This window comes from Larus michahellis, unplaced genomic scaffold (genome assembly GCF_964199755.1).
Source record: "Larus michahellis unplaced genomic scaffold, bLarMic1.1 SCAFFOLD_178, whole genome shotgun sequence".
Classification (NCBI taxonomy): domain Eukaryota; kingdom Metazoa; phylum Chordata; class Aves; order Charadriiformes; family Laridae; genus Larus; species Larus michahellis.
Window position 1 is genome coordinate 164,526 of NW_027436415.1, and position 6,824 is coordinate 171,349.

Sequence of the window (6,824 nt, forward strand, 5' to 3'; positions counted from 1 at the left end):
ACTGCTTCAAATCAACTAGATATCTTTGTGCTGTAAATCTCCCAACAGCCAAACGCAAAAGCAGCAAACATCTCGCTGTATGTCCCACATCCAAAGTGCCAAGAGAGAGCTTGCTCTCCCTGTCTTTGAGTACTGTTTTCACTGTCCCGGTTACCTCTTTGCTAACATTCTCTTCAGAGCCGCAGTGAAACCAGGAACCACGTGGAGAAGGCACCCACACTGAAAGTGCCTGGAGGGAACATTGGGGCTTCTTCTCAGTGTCTCTGACATAGGGTTTCACTGTCCCGGGAAAGTCTCTGCTAACACCCTGCAGAGCGCTGTGCCCAATATACAGAAACGTCTTGCGGTATCTCCTACAGGGAAAGTGCCAGGAGGGAATTGCGGAGCTTGTTCTCAGTGTCTCTGAGAATTGCTCTGATTATCTGTGTGACCTCTTTGCTAAGACGCTCCAGAGAGCCGTCCTCAAAACAAACACACATCTTGACATATCTCCCACATTGATCGCAGTGTCTCCAGAAACGGCATTCAAGGAGCCAGGAGGTTTTCTCCCTACACTGTCCATTGAGTTGTCCTCAAAACCAATATACATCCTGCTATATCTCCCACATGGAAAGTGCCAGGAGGGAGAAGTGGGGATTATGTTTAGACTTTCTCGGAACTGCTTCAAATCAACTAGATATCTTTGTGCTGTAAATCTCCCAACAGCCAAACGCAAAAGCAGCAAACATCTCGCTGTATGTCCCACATCCAAAGTGCCAAGAGAGAGCTTGCTCTCCCTGTCTTTGAGTACTGTTTTCACTGTCCCGGTTATCTCTTTGCTAACATTCTCTTCAGAGCCGCAGTGAAACCAGGAACCACGTGGAGAAAGCACCCACACTGAAAGTGCCTGGAGGGAACATTGGGGCTTCTTCTCAGTGTCTCTGACATAGGGTTTCACTGTCCCGGGGAAGTCTCTGCTAACACCGTGCAGAGCGCTGTGCCCAATATACAGAAACGTCTTGCGGTATCTCCTACAGGGAAAGTGCCAGGAGGGAATTGCGGAGCTTGTTCTCAGTGTCTCTGAGAATTGCTCTGATTATCTGTGTGACCTCTTTGCTAAGACTCTCCAGAGAGCCGTCCTCAAAACAAACACACATCTTGACATATCTCCCACATTGATCGCAGTGTCTCCAGAAACGGCATTCAAGGAGCCAGGACCTTTTCTCCCTACACTGTCCATTGAGTTGTCCTCAAAACCAATATACATCCTGCTATATCTCCCACATGGAAAGTGCCAGGAGGGAGAAGTGGGGATTATGTTTAGACTTTCTCGGAACTGCTTCAAATCAACTAGATATCTTTGTGCTGTAAATCTCCCAACAGCCAAACGCAAAAGCAGCAAACATCTCGCTGTATGTCCCACATCCAAAGTGCCAAGAGAGAGCTTGCTCTCCCTGTCTTTGAGTACTGTTTTCACTGTCCCGGTTACCTCTTTGCTAACATTCTCTTCAGAGCCGCAGTGAAACCAGGAACCACGTGGAGAAGGCACCCACACTGAAAGTGCCTGGAGGGAACATTGGGGCTTCTTCTCAGTGTCTCTGACATAGGGTTTCACTGTCCCGGGAAAGTCTCTGCTAACACCCTGCAGAGCGCTGTGCCCAATATACAGAAACGTCTTGCGGTATCTCCTACAGGGAAAGTGCCAGGAGGGAATTGCGGAGCTTGTTCTCAGTGTCTCTGAGAATTGCTCTGATTATCTGTGTGACCTCTTTGCTAAGACGCTCCAGAGAGCCGTCCTCAAAACAAACACACATCTTGACATATCTCCCACATTGATCGCAGTGTCTCCAGAAACGGCATTCAAGGAGCCAGGACCTTTTCTCCCTACACTGTCCATTGAGTTGTCCTCAAAACCAACATACATCCTGCTATATCTCCCACATGGAAAGTGCCAGGAGGGAGAAGTGGGGATTATGTTTAGACTTTCTCGGAACTGCTTCAAATCAACTAGATATCTTTGTGCTGTAAATCTCCCAACAGCCAAACGCAAAAGCAGCAAACATCTCGCTGTATGTCCCACATCCAAAGTGCCAAGAGAGAGCTTGCTCTCCCTGTCTTTGAGTACTGTTTTCACTGTCCCGGTTACCTCTTTGCTAACATTCTCTTCAGAGCCGCAGTGAAACCAGGAACCCCGTGGAGAAGGCACCCACACTGAAAGTGCCTGGAGGGAACATTGGGGCTTCTTCTCAGTGTCTCTGACATAGGGTTTCACTGTCCCGGGAAAGTCTCTGCTAACACCCTGCAGAGCGCTGTGCCCAATATACAGAAACGTCTTGCGGTATCTCCTACAGGGAAAGTGCCAGGAGGGAATTGCGGAGCTTGTTCTCAGTGTCTCTGAGAATTGCTCTGATTATCTGTGTGACCTCTTTGCTAAGACGCTCCAGAGAGCCGTCCTCAAAACAAACACACATCTTGACATATCTCCCACATTGATCGCAGTGTCTCCAGAAACGGCATTCAAGGAGCCAGGACCTTTTCTCCCTACACTGTCCATTGAGTTGTCCTCAAAACCAACATACATCCTGCTATATCTCCCACATGGAAAGTGCCAGGAGGGAGAAGTGGGGATTATGTTTAGACTTTCTCGGAACTGCTTCAAATCAACTAGATATCTTTGTGCTGTAAATCTCCCAACAGCCAAACGCAAAAGCAGCAAACATCTCGCTGTATGTCCCACATCCAAAGTGCCAAGAGAGAGCTTGCTCTCCCTGTCTTTGAGTACTGTTTTCACTGTCCCGGTTACCTCTTTGCTAACATTCTCTTCAGAGCCGCAGTGAAACCAGGAACCCCGTGGAGAAGGCACCCACACTGAAAGTGCCTGGAGGGAACATTGGGGCTTCTTCTCAGTGTCTCTGACATAGGGTTTCACTGTCCCGGGAAAGTCTCTGCTAACACCGTGCAGAGCGCTGTGCCCAATATACAGAAACGTCTTGCGGTATCTCCTACAGGGAAAGTGCCAGGAGGGAACTGCGGAGCTTGTTCTCAGTGTCTCTGAGAATTGCTCTGATTATCTGTGTGACCTCTTTGCTAAGACGCTCCAGAGAGCCGTCCTCAAAACAAACACACATCTTGACATATCTCCCACATTGATCGCAGTGTCTCCAGAAACGGCATTCAAGGAGCCAGGAGGTTTTCTCCCTACACTGTCCATTGAGTTGTCCTCAAAACCAATATACATCCTGCTATATCTCCCACATGGAAAGTGCCAGGAGGGAGAAGTGGGGATTATGTTTAGACTTTCTCGGAACTGCTTCAAATCAACTAGATATCTTTGTGCTGTAAATCTCCCAACAGCCAAACGCAAAAGCAGCAAACATCTCGCTGTATGTCCCACATCCAAAGTGCCAAGAGAGAGCTTGCTCTCCCTGTCTTTGAGTACTGTTTTCACTGTCCCGGTTACCTCTTTGCTAACATTCTCTTCAGAGCCGCAGTGAAACCAGGAACCCCGTGGAGAAGGCACCCACACTGAAAGTGCCTGGAGGGAACATTGGGGCTTCTTCTCAGTGTCTCTGACATAGGGTTTCACTGTCCCGGGAAAGTCTCTGCTAACACCGTGCAGAGCGCTGTGCCCAATATACAGAAACGTCTTGCGGTATCTCCTACAGGGAAAGTGCCAGGAGGGAATTGCGGAGCTTGTTCTCAGTGTCTCTGAGAATTGCTCTGATTATCTGTGTGACCTCTTTGCTAAGACGCTCCAGAGAGCCGTCCTCAAAACAAACACACATCTTGACATATCTCCCACATTGATCGCAGTGTCTCCAGAAACGGCATTCAAGGAGCCAGGAGGTTTTCTCCCTACACTGTCCATTGAGTTGTCCTCAAAACCAATATACATCCTGCTATATCTCCCACATGGAAAGTGCCAGGAGGGAGAAGTGGGGATTATGTTTAGACTTTCTCGGAACTGCTTCAAATCAACTAGATATCTTTGTGCTGTAAATCTCCCAACAGCCAAACGCAAAAGCAGCAAACATCTCGCTGTATGTCCCACATCCAAAGTGCCAAGAGAGAGCTTGCTCTCCCTGTCTTTGAGTACTGTTTTCACTGTCCCGGTTACCTCTTTGCTAACATTCTCTTCAGAGCCGCAGTGAAACCAGGAACCCCGTGGAGAAGGCACCCACACTGAAAGTGCCTGGAGGGAACATTGGGGCTTCTTCTCACTGTCTCTGACATAGGGTTTCACTGTCCCGGGAAAGTCTCTGCTAACACCGTGCAGAGCGCTGTGCCCAATATACAGAAACGTCTTGCGGTATCTCCTACAGGGAAAGTGCCAGGAGGGAATTGCCGAGCTTGTTCTCAGTGTCTCTGAGAATTGCTCTGATTATCTGTGTGACCTCTTTGCTAAGACGCTCCAGAGAGCCGTCCTCAAAACAAACACACATCTTGACATATCTCCCACATTGATCGCAGTGTCTCCAGAAACGGCATTCAAGGAGCCAGGAGGTTTTCTCCCTACACTGTCCATTGAGTTGTCCTCAAAACCAATATACATCCTGCTATATCTCCCACATGGAAAGTGCCAGGAGGGAGAAGTGGGGATTATGTTTAGACTTTCTCGGAACTGCTTCAAATCAACTAGATATCTTTGTGCTGTAAATCTCCCAACAGCCAAACGCAAAAGCAGCAAACATCTCGCTGTATGTCCCACATCCAAAGTGCCAAGAGAGAGCTTGCTCTCCCTGTCTTTGAGTACTGTTTTCACTGTCCCGGTTACCTCTTTGCTAACATTCTCTTCAGAGCCGCAGTGAAACCAGGAACCCCGTGGAGAAGGCACCCACACTGAAAGTGCCTGGAGGGAACATTGGGGCTTCTTCTCAGTGTCTCTGACATAGGGTTTCACTGTCCCGGGAAAGTCTCTGCTAACACCCTGCAGAGCGCTGTGCCCAATATACAGAAACGTCTTGCGGTATCTCCTACAGGGAAAGTGCCAGGAGGGAATTGCGGAGCTTGTTCTCAGTGTCTCTGAGAATTGCTCTGATTATCTGTGTGACCTCTTTGCTAAGACGCTCCAGAGAGCCGTCCTCAAAACAAACACACATCTTGACATATCTCCCACATTGATCGCAGTGTCTCCAGAAACGGCATTCAAGGAGCCAGGAGGTTTTCTCCCTACACTGTCCATTGAGTTGTCCTCAAAACCAATATACATCCTGCTATATCTCCCACATGGAAAGTGCCAGGAGGGAGAAGTGGGGATTATGTTTAGACTTTCTCGGAACTGCTTCAAATCAACTAGATATCTTTGTGCTGTAAATCTCCCAACAGCCAAATGCAAAAGCAGCAAACATCTCGCTGTATGTCCCACATCCAAAGTGCCAAGAGAGAGCTTGCTCTCCCTGTCTTTGAGTACTGTTTTCACTGTCCCGGTTACCTCTTTGCTAACATTCTCTTCAGAGCCGCAGTGAAACCAGGAACCACGTGGAGAAGGCACCCACACTGAAAGTGCCTGGAGGGAACATTGGGGCTTCTTCTCAGTGTCTCTGACATAGGGTTTCACTGTCCCGGGAAAGTCTCTGCTAACACCGTGCAGAGCGCTGTGCCCAATATACAGAAACGTCTTGCGGTATCTCCTACAGGGAAAGTGCCAGGAGGGAATTGCGGAGCTTGTTCTCAGTGTCTCTGAGAATTGCTCTGATTATCTGTGTGACCTCTTTGCTAAGACGCTCCAGAGAGCCGTCCTCAAAACAAACACACATCTTGACATATCTCCCACATTGATCGCAGTGTCTCCAGAAACGGCATTCAAGGAGCCAGGAGGTTTTCTCCCTACACTGTCCATTGAGTTGTCCTCAAAACCAATATACATCCTGCTATATCTCCCACATGGAAAGTGCCAGGAGGGAGAAGTGGGGATTATGTTTAAACTTTCTCGGAACTGCTTCAAATCAACTAGATATCTTTGTGCTGTAAATCTCCCAACAGCCAAACGCAAAAGCAGCAAACATCTCGCTGTATGTCCCACATCCAAAGTGCCAAGAGAGAGCTTGCTCTCCCTGTCTTTGAGTACTGTTTTCACTGTCCCGGTTACCTCTTTGCTAACATTCTCTTCAGAGCCGCAGTGAAACCAGGAACCACGTGGAGAAAGCACCCACACTGAAAGTGCCTGGAGGGAACATTGGGGCTTCTTCTCAGTGTCTCTGACATAGGGTTTCACTGTCCCGGGAAAGTCTCTGCTAACACCGTGCAGAGCGCTGTGCCCAATATACAGAAACGTCTTGCGGTATCTCCTACAGGGAAAGTGCCAGGAGGGAATTGCCGAGCTTGTTCTCAGTGTCTCTGAGAATTGCTCTGATTATCTGTGTGACCTCTTTGCTAAGACGCTCCAGAGAGCCGTCCTCAAAACAAACACACATCTTGACATATCTCCCACATTGATCGCAGTGTCTCCAGAAACGGCATTCAAGGAGCCAGGAGGTTTTCTCCCTACACTGTCCATTGAGTTGTCCTCAAAACCAATATACATCCTGCTATATCTCCCACATGGAAAGTGCCAGGAGGGAGAAGTGGGAATTATGTTTAGACTTTCTCGGAACTGCTTCAAATCAACTAGATATCTTTGTGCTGTAAATCTCCCAACAGCCAAACGCAAAAGCAGCAAACATCTCGCTGTATGTCCCACATCCAAAGTGCCAAGAGAGAGCTTGCTCTCCCTGTCTTTGAGTACTGTTTTCACTGTCCCGGTTACCTCTTTGCTAACATTCTCTTCAGAGCCGCAGTGAAACCAGGAACCCCGTGGAGAAGGCACCCACACTGAAAGTGCCTGGAGGGAACATTGGGGCTTCTTC